The sequence below is a fragment of the Protopterus annectens genome, chromosome 1.part0 (genome assembly GCF_019279795.1).
Source record: "Protopterus annectens isolate FY-2018-M chromosome 1.part0, PAN1.0, whole genome shotgun sequence".
NCBI classification, from domain to species: Eukaryota; Metazoa; Chordata; order Ceratodontiformes; family Protopteridae; genus Protopterus; species Protopterus annectens.
In genome coordinates, this window is record NC_056725.1 from 155,311,253 (window position 1) to 155,328,690 (window position 17,438).

Sequence of the window (17,438 nt, forward strand, 5' to 3'; positions counted from 1 at the left end):
AAGATTGTAAAATGCAATATGCTGTCATTCAGCAATAAAATGAACATCCAAACATAGGACATGGCGGCTATGCTGTATCACTATAAGCAGAAAATGTTGTCAGGGTGCTATAGAAATAAGGGGAGACATCCCTTTTATGATTTCATGTTTGATAACTGCTGCCACAAGTAAAATTAAAAACTCAAATTCCATGGGACCAGATTATATACATCTTGCTTTCCTGCATAGAGTCAAGGAAGACCTAGCCAATTCTGTCTCAAGTCATGTTAAACATATTGTTACCATGTAGCTAAGTCGGTGATTAGTGATAACAGGCTGCAGTGATACCATTTTATGGGGGAGGACCTACCAGACTTCAGGGATATCAGACCCTTCGTCTTGTCTAGTATTGAATGCAGGGAAGTCACAATGCAGCTTATCCAGAATGATACAGAGAACCTTCGTCTGTTAGTTGTACCTTATGAGATTTGTGTTTTTTGAGGAGGCAACACTAGCTTTTCTGGAAGAGAGAACAATTCACAGTGCTTATCTTGAGCTTTGAATGACTTGGGGAATAATTGACAAAAGCATTTAAAACTTCAATCCATATCTCTCCCTCTCTCTGTATGTCTGTCTGTTTTTCTTTGTTAACCAGGATAGTCCAACTGGGTCATGCAGGACTCCTTTTCAGTGGAGTCCCAAGGGGAAAAGCTGCAGAAAAATGGAAAATAAAACATTGTATGCTGCACAAAAAATAGTAGAAGTGGAAAGAGCAAAGTATTTACAGTCAATAATTTAATTTAGTAAAGCATGGAATATATACAACATTTACAAAAAATTAAGTGAGTAACCATAAAAGTAGAGGCATGATATAATGACATGTTGAATACCTTTAGAAGTAGAGGTACAAATGATGTCAATTTAAAGGATGATTAAAGTGATAGATCAAGATAGGGATATAAGTAGAAAAGAGAGAAAAAGCGATTGAGAGGCAGAGATTGTATGGTGAAGTGAAGTGGAAAGGGGTGGAAGAGTTAGTTTATAAGAAGAGAAAGGTGCAAGGTGAGGAGCGTATGGAGAAAAGGTAAAAGTGAAGTTCTGTGTGCAGAAAATAATAGGATTGGGAGGCATCCTAGAGAAACCTATAGCAGATGGAGCAAACACCAGCTCAGGGAACCTAATAATGAAAATAATCCTCTCACATTTAAAAAAAGTGAGAGGTACATACACAGTGCCTTCCAAGATTATGACATGAGCTTCCTCTTAACAATTTGAAGTCAAGGCATTATCTTCCTTCAAAAGTAATCTTGATGTATATATAGGGTGTAGAAAAGTATTAGTATAGGGTTGTAGTAGTCAAGTTTCTTAAAAGTCATTAGGTTATAAGCTTTGACAGTCAAGCCTGTTCTACTGTCCTTGCTTTAATATATTTGAATTAGTATAAGTGCAAATGCATTTTCAGTGAAGTATATGATGTGGTATAGACAACATCAGATTCCATAACATTGTATTTTTGTTTATTGTTCAGGTAGTCAGGCTTGTGGAACATTGCAGTATCTTCTAGTTAAAACTTAAAAAAACAGTTGCTGGGATCTTGAATCAGTTTTCTACACTGCTACATTAACATTAGTGTTGGACAGTTTTAGGGACTGTCAAGTGCTTCTATGTAAAAAAAAAAAAAAAAAAATCTCCTTCCTATATTGATGGCAGGACTGTTGCTTAGGACCCAAGGGGAAATGGTTTACAGTTCTGTGGCTTGTTGGAATTTCGGGTTCTGCCAGAGTTTTAGTCTGCTTGAGAGTGGATCAAAGGAGACTGTAGAGAATGAGCAGTGTGGCTTAAAAGCATTTTAGAAGTTAAGTTTCCAAATACTCCGAAAGACTGCTCAGAGGTGACATGTGTCTGGCATACAAGGCCATCTCAGACCCAGCCTTTATGGAGTTGCTGCATATCCATAAGCCAAAATCCACTCAGACAACCCACACACAAGGCCTAAACCTGGTCTGTGACATTAATAGAACTTGTTGGAGGGATAGATTTGTGTCCCAGAGACTCACCCATCTATGGAATAGACTCACTCTCCATGTTAAGCAGAGTACCTCGCTAGCCCTCTTTAAGGGGAACCTGAACGACTGGATGGGAAACAGAAAATACAACCCTGGGATCCCCCTTGTGTCCCTGCTGGACAGGGGAAACAGGTGCTGACTTTGTGGGAACATGTGCGAAATTCTTGGCTAGGCTTATAAGGGCCTCTGGGCCAATAGCCTAGTATTATCCTATGAGCTCTCCTTAAATATAATATTTTCAACCTCTTACTGAAATGACAATTTTTGTACGTAACTGCCGTCTGATCAATCCACTAAGTTGCACTTGTGCTTTCTCTTTAACTTCCACCTCTGTAAAATCTTAGACTGTGTAAATGTAACTAATGTTTGTGTATACACGTACATAGAAATGTAACTACTCTGTGTTTGACTAGGACTTGGTATAATGTAATGTAAGCCAATGGAGCTTTTCTCCTCAGGCTTCCGCTGAAAATGGGTATTAACCCAGTTCTACTTTCTTGGTAAGCAAAGACAGACAAATAAATAAGGTTTCTTTTAAAGTGCTGTCTCATGGGTGTAGTGAGGATTAATCCACAGCACAACGATACACCAGATAAATAGCTTGCTCCACAGGACAACCAACAGGAAAAGCATAAAATGGAGCAGAAAAAAAATGATGGCCAGTTATAAAAGTAAAACTTCTTTAATGGAATCCAAGCGTAAGCACTTTCACAGTTACAAAGACTGCTTCTTCAGACGATACTATTAGTCAAAGACAGTCATCCCTTAAATACAAATGCACTACCTTCCTGATTGCTTGTTACACATTTAAAGAAACGCCATCATTGCTACTGCAAAAACCGCTAGTACTAAATACATTTACTGAAGCTAGTTGCATTCAAGGCTGCATAATAAGATATGTAACTGTAACCACATTGCCTATTTAGTATATCTATCTATACATTATGCAAATTACATATAAACAAACTATAAAAAATAAATTTTTTTTATAAATAAAATGTTACCCAAACTGTTAAAACTATGTTATCTACGCAGAGGTCTAGCTTTCAGTATGGGTTTGATGGGGACTGTCATTCAAATCACTGCCACTATCAGATCTTAATTTAATAATCCAGCGGGTTTCATATGTTTCTGTCATATTTGTAACATCTCCCATCCAATCTAGCTTTTTCCATAACTAGGAAGTGAAATTTATGTGTATCCCCTTTGTGAATGACATATTTAACTAAGGCATTAGTGGTGGTTCTGGTATTAATATTATATGTATGTATATTATATATATGTTCCCTTATCCTATCACGTAGTCTCTAATCAGTTTTGCCACAGAATGAACCACAGCTTATGCAGTGGGCTAAATATACCACATTTATAGTGTCATACGTAGCTGCAACATTAAATATAAATGTCCTATCAAAATCTGGATGGTAGAACTGTCCTGTTGGATTTATGTATTCATAAAAGTTACACCTATTACAGGGACTAGTACCCATTCCAAACGCAGTATCTCGATTAGTATTCCTACCCACTGAATAACATAACCTTGTTTTCATGGATTTCATATTTTTATATTTATAACTCTGATTATTACCAACAACAACAATCTTTTCATCAGCTGCTGGGATAGACCAAAATTCCTATATATATATATATATATATATATATATATATATATATATATATTAGTGTCTGTTCTAGCATTACTTAAAAAATAAACAGGTAATCTTATTATATTGTGCTTATTGTTACCCCGCATTTGAGCTTCCATCCCCTCAGTTACATCAGAGAAATAGGGATTTGCCTTCTCTGTTCTTTTTAATTTGACCTCCTGAATAATACGCCTAACTTTGTGTGTCCTATCCCCTGCTTAAAACTCTATGCTCCAATTTTTCTATTTCTGTTACAAAAACCTCATTTTTTACATAGCGTGGAAATTCTCATAGCTTGTCCTCTTATTATATTATCAAATCCATGTAGGGGATGCATGCTACTTTGGTGTAGTAAATTATTTCATTATTCCATTATATTCCATAATATTATTCCATTTTATGCTTTTCATGTAGTGAGAATTACTTGCAATTTACTTGAGCAGACTTTCGGAACACTGAGGCCCTTTGAGTTGAGGGGCTGAGTAGGATCTAAAGGAAGAGTCAAAGTTCTGATTGTAATTTTAGAAATAACTGTGTCAACTTAACATGGGACAAGTAAAATAAATTGTATTGCATACTCTAGCAAGAATTGTTGCTGTTGTAGAGTGCGTTTGTTTAGACCTTGTTAAAATATATTTTTTAAATAGCATGAGATTGCTTTGCCTTTTTGGTGGTATGTCTTAGTGTTGTATGATCTGTGTACCAACCATGCGCATATCAGAGATTTTGGTGATGTGTGCTTCTCTTTCTTTCTTTCTTTCTTATGTTTTTTTAGTGTTGCCCCACACCAGAGCTGTTTTTGTTATTAAAACATTTATCTTGGTGCTGTTATCCTGCAGAACATGGACTGCAGGGTTCCTTCATCCAGTTGGCTGTGCACACTTACCTTGGATAGATAATTCATTATTTTATAACCATTAGAAGCCACTGCAGCAAGCCAGCTTGCAGGAATTTAAGTGATGTTAATAGCTCATGTCATGGGGAGCCCACTCAGTTTTAGCCACTGATTTCCTTTCTTTTTTGGATCTGTCTGTGTTTTGTTATTAAAGCTAACAGTAAATTCAGAACTGGATAGTGTAAAAGATGCAAACCAAAGAAAAAATGCTTGAAACAAGATATTTAGTTAGTTTAATTAAACCTGAGCATTTTCATTCCACACACATAAAAGACACTTCATTAGAATGAACTTGATATAAAACAGCTCCTTTAAATAAGTGTGTTGAAAATTGTATGACTTGCTGAAACCAGTTTTAATAGAAAAAGAATAATGGAGAATAGTTAAAAAGGACTATTTGTAAAACTACAAAAATCGTCTAAATGATAAGTATACAGTTATAAATAAATATGCAGAATATACAAAATGTTGAATACTGAAATCTGGTAATGTGAAGTATAAAACAGATCTTTTGACCGATTGATCTTAATTTTTCCTGAATCCTTAATCCCTGGCTACTGAGTGACATTCAACCAAAAATGGGTTTAATTTTTATGTAGTTTAATTTGTTTGCCTTGGTAGTACACTCATCACAGTAGATCATTTATAGGCACAATCCAGTTTAATGCTGCCCAAGACAAACTTTCTAAAAGCGGTATAGCATTAAGAGCATCTTTATAAAACTTTGGTGTTCAGTTTTGATTCAACAGACTAGTTATACATTCTTTGTGACAGCCTGTGAGATGTCTTGCCTATGTAAAATGCCTCACTGCTGTGTAAAGTAGCTGTGGATAACACCAACAGTGCTGCAGTTACAGCTCCATGTAAGTCCAAACGTTTTGTCAGTATGTGCCAAGGCAAAGTAGGACCTGTGTTTGCAAAGTGACATGCACGTAAATGTAACATCGTATGCACTGTTTACCAATTTTTATTATTAAAGAGTTTGCACAGATTTGATATTTACTTACTATGTTTACATTTTTAATTGTTTGGGATTTTAGAAAAGATGTCTTAATTGTTGGTTCAGCAACATAATATGATTTCAAATGAGCTTTTTTTAAAGTTGCTGTTTTTATATGAAGTTCATTATGATGAAGTCTGCTTCATGTGCATGGAATGAGAGTGCTCACTTTTTATTTAAAGTTATAGCAGTTACAAAAGTCTTATATTAAAACTGTTTAAGTGGTATCACTGAAACATTTTATCGTTTTTAAATACTGATGTTAAGTTGTCTATCTCGCCTTCATTCTTGCTGGATGGGTTCAGAGCCGACCTCGGCTCCAACTCGGCCACTCTAAAAGCTCGAGAGTTGGTTCCACCGGCTCGAGGCTCCCCTTATATCCCACAATGCTAGGCGAGAGTTACCTCAGATCTCGTTTGCCGCTACAGCTATCGAGGTGTTGGTTTTCTACCGGTTCTTGGTAAGTGACTTTTCTTGTGAAGTTAGTCTATTAAAACCCCTTTAATTTTAATATTTTTACTTATTTCCCTTAGTTTAGAGGAATTCTTATCCCCTTCTTAAAAATTCCTGTTTTTTCCCTCAAGAACTTTAAGTTCTTCCCTTGGGCCTACAGGCCTTTTTTCTTTCCCTAGTGGAGTGTGTGTGTTATTTTCTTATTTTAAAAAAAACCTAGTTAGTGGTTTATTATAATTTAAACTAGACAGGGTGTAATTAGTGTGTTTGTGACTGTGTGTGTGATTACACCTTTTGAGATGTCTAAAGAAGCAAAGGTCTCCGGATTCAAGAAGTGTGATGCGTGCTGTCAGAAAATGTCTCTGACAGACGCTCACACTTCTTGTGTCTACTGTCTGGGACCTTTGCACCTGCAGGACTCCTGTGCTGTGTGCCATGGCTTCAGCCCCAGGGTCCTGCAGGAAAGAAAAATAAGTTAATTTTAAGGGCTTACTCAAGCCAGAGGATTCCCTTTCTGTATCTACAGGAAACCCTCTAAGGCATCTAGGTCTTCGGCTCCGACAACTGAGCCGAGACCTAAGGTTTCTAAACCTCTGTCTACATCGGCTCCGGCTGGAGCCGATGAGTCTCAGTCCACAGTTTCTGTGGTTCCTCGGCCCGTTGGAGCCGAGGTATTAGAAATTCCCGTGTCGGCTCCGACCAGACCTTCGGAGCTGACAACTAGGAAGAGGTCCAGGTCACCATCCCTTGGCTCCGTTCATTCGGCTCCAGGATCTCCCCTGCTGTCTGAACGGAGCCAAAGATCTCACTCCTCTAGGTCATCGAGGCTGTCGGATCATGACCTTCAGAGGGTAGTGAGTCGACTTCTTAAGTCCGAGGCACTGGCCCAGATGCTTCAGAGCCCGACTCATCAGTCGATGCCTGCCCCGGTCCATCAATATATTCCTCCTTCGACTCTCTTGAGCTCGGAGCCGGGTCGCGCCGGAACCGAGACTGTGATAGCGTCGGAGCCGATACAATTGTCTTCGGCCCGCTGCGGCTCCAATTTCTTCCTTGGAAGAATCTCGGCGCCGGACTTCCTCGTCGGCTCCGAGGGGTGAGTGGCATCGGACCCTTGTCCGACCCCCTCTCCTCTCGGTGCTTCGGGCGCTGGTGAGTTCGGCTCCGACATCGGCCTCGAGCCATCACTGTCGGTGCCGAGGGAGGTTCTTAGCTTCTCGGAGCGGGGACCTCTGGCTTTGCCTGACAGGGGTGCATTCGAGGTCATGCGGAGTGTGTTAGAGCCTGGCTCTACTCCACAGTCGGCTCCGCCCCTCCCTCTACGGTGCCTCAGGTCAAGTCGACTCACTCCCTCATCCCGGACCGCAGAGAGCCAACTCCTCAGGAACCCCTGTGGGATTTCATCCTCTTCGAGGCCTCTCCTGATTTGGCAGAAGAGCCCCTCGGAAGAGGAAGTGTAAGAGGAAACACATTGACTCACCTGAGTCCATCACGTCTGACACAGATTTAGATGATTCTGAGGGTTCCCCCCGTTCCCCTTCTGAAGATGTCTCATTTGCAGACATTCTAGAGATCCTGAAGCAGAGGGGAAATTGGCCAGCCCTCAACCCTTTGGAGGATGAATCTGTGTATCTTGAGGCGTTTGTCTCTCGCCCTTCCACCTCCTGGGTGTCCCCCCCCCTTTGACCCCCTCATGCAGGTGGTTGCTAAGAAGGCATGGACGGCTCCTGATTCAGTAGACCCCACTCCCAGGAGACCCTCCAAGTTCATAACGGCACCAGCAGACAAACAGTTCTTGACTAAAGGAGTCTCTGTGGATGCTATGGTGGTAGCTGCTGCCACTAAGAAGGAGCTAGCTGATCCTTCAGTACCTGTCCATCCACCTAACAAGGAATCTAGGTCCATGGACAGGTACGGGAAGCGGATGTTCTCGTCAGCGACATTTATCATGCGTTCGCTGAACTACCTATGCCATTTTACTCGTCTTCAGAGGGACTTGATCAAGGAAGCGAGTGAAATGTTAAAGGACCCTACAGCTGTGGGTTTTCAAGATAAGATGAACACGCAGCTGGCTACCCTTAACTCCATAACCAACTCCTCCATGCGCCTTCTTTCTTACGCGGCTGATGGAGCGAGTAGAGCCGCAGGGACAGGTGTGGCCTTACGTAGGCATGCCTGGATGCGGCTATGCAATTTTGCGGACCCCTTCAAGACGTCTTTCACTAACTCCCCGTTTGATGGATCATCTCTCTTTGGTCCTCAAGTGAAAGAAACCTTGACTAGGTGCGAAACTGATGGCAAGACCCTTTCTGCCGTCGGAGTCCGTTTTTCTACTCCTTCTAGGCCTTACCCCAAAGGCCAGAAAGGTGGAAAGATGTAGTTCCATAAACAATCTCAAGGGACTTCGCCTGACGCACAGAGTCGTTTCCCCGCCAGAGGCAGAGGCGGGAGTAACAATGGTAGACGTCGCCCTAGGGGCAGGGGGGGTCCGCAGAACCAGGGCAATCGGGAAGCCTTCTCTGACAAGCCCTTTCAGCATCCCTGAGGTGTTGCCCGACTGCCCACCTTCGGAGGCAGTCGGGGGAAGATTGTCACTGTACCCAGAAGCCTGGCTATCCCTGACTCAAGACAAATGGGTACAGTCCATCATTTTCGAAGGCTATTCTATCCCCTTTCTTCGCATTCCAAACCAATCAAAAAAATTCCTTCCAGATGTTCCACCCGCTCAAAGGGATCTAGCGGTTTTGGAGATTTCAAAACTGCTTGCAAAAAGAGCAATTCAGCCAGTTCCAGCAGACCAGCAAGGATCCGGAATCTACTCAAGGTTCTTTTTAGTTCCAAAGAAAACAGGGGACTGGAGACCAATTTTGGATCTCAGTATCTTGAACAGATGAGTCAAGAAAACAAGATTTCGGATGGTCACGCTGCAATCCATCCTTCCCCTTTTGGGCAAAGGAAACTGGATGTGCTCTATAGACCTTCAGGATGCGTACTATCACATAGCGATGAACAGACGCTCCAGAAGATTCCTCCGCTTCAGGCTGGGAACCAGTCATTTTCAGTTCAGGGCCCTGCCCTTTGGTCTCACCACTGCCCCCCGGGTGTTTACCAAATGCATGGCAGTGGTAGCTTCTCACCTGAGAAGACAAGGATTCCAGGTGTTTCCATATTTGGACGACTGGCTCCTCACAGCTCCCACCAAGCATCTCCTTCTGATGGCCAGGGATTACACTTTTCGCATTTGTCAGAAGTTAGGCATTTCAATAAATTGCGAAAAGTCTGTTTTGTCGCCTTGTCGTGCTATTACTTTCATAGGCGCAAATCTAGACACAGTAGACATGTCTGCGAGACTAACACATCAGAGAATAACAGACATTCACAAACTGGTCTCACTCCTTTTCAACAACAACAGAATCAAAGCCAGGTTAGTTCTGAAAGTGTTGGGAATTATGGCGGCCATACCTCTGCTTCCATTAGCCAGATTCCACATGGATCCTTCAATGGATGCTCTTTACTCAATGGTCATACCAGCAACTTCCAATGTCTCACACCATTATGATCACGCAGGCGCAAAAAATCATCTCATGTGGTGGATGTCTTCCCTCAGCTCTTGTTGGGAAGACCCTTTGTTCCACCCTCCGGTTGCTACTCTGACAACGGATGCCTCCTGATCGGGTGGGGGCATTATCAGGGCAGGACGGTCCAGGGCACATGGCAACCAAACGAATGCCACTTGCACATAAATGTTCTGGAGATGAGAGCAGTGCTTTTAGTGTTGCAAGCCCTTCAAGACTCTCTTCCCTTGGGAACGATTGCAATCCAGACAGACAATATGTCTGTAGTGTGGTACATCAACAAACAAGGCGGAACCTGGTCATAGCCCCTGTGTCGAGCAGCACTCAGGTTGTGGCAATGGGCGATTTCTTCTCAGCGTTTTCTGATAGCAACGCACATCCCCGTGAAGTCCAATCAAATTGCGGACAAGTTGAGCAGAGCTATCCTCATGCCTCACGAGTGGTCTCTGAAAGACTCTGTTGTGAGAGAAATTTTCCTCAAGTGGGGTCAGCCTTGCTGCGATCTTTTGCTACTCCCCAAAACAGCAAGTGCAGAGAATATTTCACTCTATTCCCTTTACCAGGCCAACCCAGCAGAGACGCTCTAGTCCAAGTTTGGCCCCGGGGACTTCTGTATGCATTTCCTCCCTTCCCACTAATCTCTCAAGTGATACAGAAAGCTATCGCTCAGAAGGCCTCATTGATCCTCATTGCTCCTTACTGGCCTCGACAGGTGTGGTTCCCCTTTCTACATCGATTTCTATTGGAGCGACCGTGGAATCTGGACCTAGTTCCAGATCTTTTGATCCATCAGTCGGGTCAGTTTCATCGCCCTCCCCTCTCTGAACCTCACTGCTTGGTTCCTCCAGTTCCAACCTTAGCCAGGCTTCCTCAATTATCTCACTCCGCTCGAGATATTTTGATAGCTTCCCATAAATCTTCCACTCGGAAGATTTATTTGAGTAAGTGGAAACGCTTCACATATTGGGCTCAAGGAAAGGACATAGATCATTTCACTGCTTCCATCCAATTAGTCCTTGAATTTCTAGCTGAACTCTTCCATGCAGGTTCATCTCCCTCTACTCTTAAAGTTCAATTGGCAGCTATTTCTAACTTTCATGTGGGTATTTCTGAATCTGCCTTAATGTCCCACAAGCTTTGCAAAGCCTTTTTGAAAGGAGTTTTTCTTCTCAGACCTCCTATAAGAAATCCTCCTTCTCCTTGGGACCTAAATTTAGTTCTTGCTTCTTTGATTCTTCCCCTTCGAACCTGCAGTCTCCTGTTCTTTAAAATTGCTATCATGGAAGACTCTTTTTCTGGTAGCTATTACTTCAGCTAGAAGAGTTTCAGAGCTTCAAGCACTCAGCTGTCGACCTCCTTATCTATTGTTTCATAAGGACAGAGTATCCTTACGAACTAACCCGTCCTTTTGCCTAAGGTGGTCTCGATGTCAATTCTAAATCAAAGCATTGACCTCCCTGTCTTTTTTCCAGAATATTCCAATAGGTCTGAACAAAAATTACACTGCCTGGATGTTCATCGTCAGTTGAGGTACTACTTGGATAGAACAAAACAATTCAGAAAATCTGATCAGCTGTTTGTCTCCTATGCGGAAAGCAGAAAGGGACTTTCAGTTTCAAAGGTATCATTATCCAGATGGCTAACATCTTTGATTTCCCTTGTATATGAAATTAGACACCAAAAACTGCCTAATAAACCTAAGGCCCATTCCACCAGAGCTTTGGCTACTTCTTTAACCTTCCAAGACAGACTGCCTATTGACACCATTTGTGCAGCGGCTACTTGGGCTACTCCTCACACTTTCATTTCTCATTATAAGTTGGACTTAGCTTCTAGGCATAGAGCTAACTTTGGTTCCACTGTTCTCAGGAGTCTGTTCCGTTAGGCCACCCGGGACAAGGTGCTAGGGACGCGGTCCCATCCAGCAAGAATGAAGCGAGATAGACAACTTAACATATAGAAGTTATGTTCTTACCATAACGTTCCATGTTAGTTGTCTTCTTCTCGCCTTCTTTTTGCGTCCCACCCTCCTTCCCCCTGGCCTGGACAGACCTAGAGGAGTTGTGATTGTGACCTCTCTTTCTACCACCTCTTTCTTAGGCATATGCTGTTGTGCATATTTCCTGGATCAGGATGTAGGTCACCCTTCTTTCTTCCTGTTGTTAGAGGTGGACTCTAGAGTTATTCTGTTACTATTATAAGCTGGGGTTAGCTTACAAACGAGATCTGAGGTAACTCTCGCCTAGCATTGTGGGATATAAGGGGAGCCTCGAGCTGGTGGAACCAACTCTTGAGCTTTTAGAGTGGCCGAGTCGGAGCCGAGGTCGGCTCCGAACCCATCCAGCAAGAAGAAGGCGAGAAGAAGACAACTAACATGGAACGTTATGGTAAGAACATAACTTCTATTTCATTACACAATCATTACACAAGTCAAGTGACTTTTCCATTTGATTTGATTTGCTTTTGTAATATACTACTGTTATTGGGACAATGTGTCTGAAATTCTCCAAGTGCAACTAACACTAGGTAAGACTGCAATCCATATTGTAGCTTGCTACAGATCCCCCACCATACCTCAAGATTCTCACTACACCTTTCTAAACATACTGGAAAATATTAAGATAGAACCAAACACCCTAATACTGGGTGATTTTCACTACCCTGCCATTAACTGGGAAAATTACTCATGTCCCAACACCTTTGTGCAACGGTTCTTGGAATTCATAAATTCCAACGCCCTGGATCAACTAATCCATAGTCCCACCAGGGGCTCCAATATCCTAGACCTGGTCATTACCAACATGGGAAATCACTGCTCCATACCTATGGTCACCCCCTCGTTAGTCAGGTCTGACCATAAGCTAATCACCCTTAACATCCACATCCCACCACCACCCCCCAGTAAAGAAACCACCATAAAAAACTTCTCCAAAGCCAACTTCATGCTACTCAAGTCAGAAGTGACAAACTTCATGACACCCATGCAGACGGGAACTGAAAGTTCAGCTGCTGAATCCTACACTAAGGCACTGTACGAGCACATCCACTCATGCATGAATCGTGCCATCCCAAATAGAACCAAAATGCTCTCATCCAAAAAAAGGAAGCCAATCTGGTGGTCTCCTGCCATAAACAAACTTTACAACAAAAGGAAGAAACTTTTGCAGAAAAGAGGAAAATCCCAGGATGCAAAAAACTCCCTTACTAGCCTCAGTAAGAAACTGAGATGCCTCATACAATCCTCCAAAGCTAGTTACGAAAATAAAATTGCCAAAGATTCCAAAGACAACCACAAAGCATTCTATAACTATGTCAAGAATATAATGGCAATGCTCAGATCTGCTCAGAGCTAAAACAGAATGGCATTAAATATACTGATCCGAAGGATATTGCCAATATCCTGGCAGATCGATTCAGTGCCAACTTCACCCCCCTCTCACCCCCTAAATGGCCCATCTCAATACCGGAAGATTGCCATATTCCAGTAATAATGGCCACACATGTACAAAACGCACTCTAAAGCCAAGAATACAGCATCCATGGGACCAGATGACATCCCGGGCTGTGTACTATATGAACTACAATATGAACTGGCACCTCACCTAAGTGTCATGTTTAATCATAGCCTCACCTCAGGTTTCGTGCCCACTGAGTGGCGCAGAGCTACAGTTATCCCAATCCACAAGGGGATCCCGGAAACTACCGTCCCATCAGTCTGACAAGCCTTATCTGCAAGGCCATGGAGCGTATTATCATGGAACATATAAACAAAGACATTGGCAACCTTCAAACACTGGACCCCACCCAGTTTGGGTTTGTGAAGGGCCGATCTTGTCTCCTGAACCTGATTGACTTCTTTGAATCGGTCTCCAGAGCCATGGACAAGGGTAAGGTGGTCCACACAGCCTATCTAGACCTTGCCAAGGCCTTTGACACCATCCCCCACTCTGGAATCATAGATAAACTTACTAAGTTGGGCATTAATCCCTATGTCACTCAATGGGTTGCTAAATGGCTTACTGATAGAACCCACACTGTAAAAGTAGCCAACTCCAAATCCAGCTCCAGACAAGTGACAAGTGGAGTACCTCAGGGTTCAGTCCTGGGGCCGCTCTTGTTTGGCATCTACTTCTCTGAAGTACAGGTCAACACTAAGGGACTCTGGCTAACAAAGTTTGCAGATGACTGCAAACTGGGAGCCATTATTGAATCCCCAAATGATGTGGATACTCTACAAAAGGGCCTTACAGAAACAGATGCTTGGTGCCAGAGCCATGGGCTCAAGCTCAATGCCAAGAAATGTATTGATCTGAAGTAGGATATTCATTTGTCTGCAACCTGTGGGTTATGGATCCGATATCGGATCCGAACCGGCATAGTTTTCCAGCTATGGATCCAAGCTCTCAGCTCCTCCCCTCACCCATAATGCCCTGCTCTACCCTCATGACCTCAGATCTTGTTTGCCGCGCTGGTAACTAGATGTGGATTTCATAGCTCTCAGCTAAGTGGATATTTCTTGTTTAAAAATAGAGAATTTTTGCCTTCTTTAACTTTTTTTGTGTGAAAGTTGTAGGTTTCCTATTATTATTGACTGTTTTTTTTTTTTTTTTTTTTTTAGTTTAATTTAATTTTCTGTAGTAAATTTTATTCCCTCCCCTCGCTGGTACGTAGAGTGTGAGTGAGGCCTGTGTGCTTCTTTATTGTTTTACAGTTACTTTCTGTAACTTTAGTTAACTTTGGTGACTATGGCTGAACAGCCTAAGTCAATATTTTCTAAATGCTCCGAGTGTGGCCATAAGCTCTCACCGCTGATGGCCACACTCGGTGTGTTAGTGTCTTGGGGTTGAACACCTCACATCTGGTTGTTCCATTTGTGCAGGGTTCAACCCCAGGCACTGAGGAGCGGAGGTCCAAGCTGGTCTTGGCGGGTCTTTTACCGCCGGACTCGGCTCCGACCTCCGCTCCTTCGGGACTCCTGCGGCTGCAGCTGTTCCCCTGTGGCACCCCTCCTGCTCCTGGGACTCAAACTCCCGCTTCAGGACAGGAGAGGGATGCATCTAAAAGGACCGGAGGAGAAGCACCACAAGCGGGCCGAGACCTCTGTTTCGCCCCGCCAGCCAAGCGGCTTCTCCCGGCTTCCTGTTGGTGCGGTCTCCTCCTTCGGCTCCGGTCACCTGTGTGCTTCTCACCGGGTCCTGAGGAGGAGGAGACCCGATCTCGTCGAGGCTATCGAGGAGGCATTCCAGGCCTACCTCGTAGCCTCGCCGAGATCTACCCATAGCCTTCGGATGCTGATCTGGACCGGATGATGAGAAGGTTCATCCAGGCCCAGATGCAGATGGGAGTGCTCTTGCCTCCCCCTCGGGAGCTCAACACCCTTTTAAGCCCATTGCTCCTTCTCCGACCCGCTTCCGGTTCGAGCAACTGGAGCCGAGCAGCCGAGCCGGGGAGGTCGGAGCCGATAGTACTTGGTACCGGATCCGACCATGCCCTCGAGTGCGTCGGACCCGATCTCGGAGCCTGGATCCGAGCCGGATCCGGGGATCAGTGCTCCTTCGGCGCCGTCTGTGTCGGAGCGCACTGTCCCTTCGGATCCGAGCGCTTCGCCGGCTCCGATCCACTCTTCGGATCCGAGGGGAGCCGATTGTCGGATCCTTTGGTCGGGTCGGCTCCCCTTCGGCTTTTGATGTAGTGGAGAGGGCTCTGTTGAGGGTCTCCGGACCCCGGCACTTGCTTCGGCCCGTCCGCGCTCCCTCTGTACTGGGCCAGGCTTCCACCATCCGCCCCTGGGACAGCCCGTTTCTGTGCCCCAAGTTGCTCCCATGGAGCAAATTGCTGCTGCGAGGACTCCTCTGACAGCCCCCAGAGGAGGCTCCTCAAGCATACGTGCAAGAGGAGGCACATTGACTCCCTGAGTCTCTCACTGAAGACACGGACTTGGAGGAAGGGAAGGCTCCCCACGGTCACCCCGAGGATGTCTCCTTTGGAGACATCATGGAAATGTCCGTATTAGGGGTGGTCTGCCCCAAGTCTTCCTCGGACGAGTCCGTGTTCTTGGAGGCATTCAAACGGGCCCGTCTACCTCTTGGGTGTCCCCTGCCGACCCCTGGTGGACCTTATTACCACCAGGGCGTGGAAGGAACCGGACACCGTGGAGCCAATTCCCAAAAGACCTGATAGAATCCTTAGCCCGCCTTCTGACAGGACCCATTGGAGTAAGGGGCCTCCTGTAGATGCCATGTTGATGGCGGCGGCCACAAAGAGGGAACTGGCTCAGGAGAGTCCCTCAGTCCACCCACCGAGCAAGGAGTCTCAGATGATGGACCGCTTGGGGAAGCGGATGTTCAGTTCGGCGACCTTCTCGGTAAGGGCGCTGAACTATTTGGCACATGTTATTCGGATGCAGCGAGACCTTATTAAGGAGTACGCTGCATCCCCCCCTGAGTCCATTTCGGAGGAGGACAGAGCTCTGCACTCCACCAAAATGGCCACTCTTAGGTCAGTCACAAATACTTCTATGCGGCTACTCTCCCATGCTACGGAGGCGCCGCTAGAGCTGCGGGACAGGACTGGTCACTAGACGCCAGGCCTGGCTCCGCCACTCATTTTTCTGAGCCCTTCAAGGCGTCTTTGAACGCCCCTTTGATGGTTCTGCTCTGTTTGGCAAGACCGTCATGAGACGTTGACCCAGAGCGAGAAGGACGGAAGACGCTGTCTGCCGTCGAATCCGCTTTCTGCACCCCAGAGGCCCTATTCTAGGAACCAAAAGGGTCAGAAGAAGATGTGGTTCGAAGTCGCAGCAGTCCCAGCCTGCTCCGGACAACCAGTCCTTCCGTGGCAGAGGAGGACAGGGAGGACGCCGCCCTAGAGGCAGAGGGGCTCCCAGAAACTTCGGGTCCAGGGAACCTTTCTCTGAACGGCCCGCGCAGCAACCCTGAGGGGTTGCTCGACTGCTCTACTCTGGAGGCAGTCCGGGGACGTTTTTCGGGGCACCTAGCGGCATGGGAGTCCATAACATCGGACCGCTGGGTTCTCCAAATCATATCCAGGGGATATCGCATTCCTTTCCTTCACCTTCCAAAGTTGCAGTCCCTCCCAGACGTACCACCCGGTCAAAGGGAGGCCGCTTTGGCAGAAATTGGCCATCTGCTAGAGAAAAGAGCCATCCAGCCCGTTCCCCCAGACCAGATCGGATCAGGGTTCTACTCCAGGTTCTTTTTAGTGCCAAAAAGACGCGGGAACAAAGATCAATCCTAGACTACTCTCTCTTGAATCTGACAGTCCTCAGAGAAAAACTCGAATGGTCACTCTACAATGCATTCTTCCCCTTCTGGGAGAAGGCCACTGGATGTGCCCGATAGATCTCAAGGACGCGTACTACCACATCTTAATGGACAGACGCCCAGGAGGTTTCTCCGCTCGGCTGGGAGCCAGTCACTACCAGTTCGGGTCCTTCCCTTTGGTCTCACCACAGCCCCAGGGTGTTTACCAAAGTACTAGCAGTGGTAGCGGCCCACCTGAGGCTTCAGGGGTGCAGGTCTTTCCCTACCTGGACGACTGGCTCCTTACCGCCCCAACAAGGCATCTACTTCTCTCGGCGCGAGACTCCTTTCTCCATCTTGCTCCATTTCTGGGCATCACAATAAATACAAACAAGTCCAACCTGGCACCCACTCAGCTCTTAGATTTCATAGGGGCCAGACTAGACACAAGGAGTTTACGAGCCTTCCTCACTGCGGACAGAGTTCTAAATCTGCAGCTCCAGGTGCGGGCCATTCTCCATTCATGTTCTGTTCCAGCGGAGTTGGTCCTGAGGGCTCTAGG

The 17,438-nt window shown here is 45.1% G+C and overlaps 1 protein-coding gene across 2 annotated transcripts in view; it reads left to right on the forward strand.

The window, feature by feature from the left end:
• Positions 1 to 17,438, forward strand: part of LOC122787514 (transmembrane protein 87A-like) — a 1,268,634-nt gene that overhangs the window by 8,474 nt on the left and 1,242,722 nt on the right. The window lies entirely within an intron of this gene.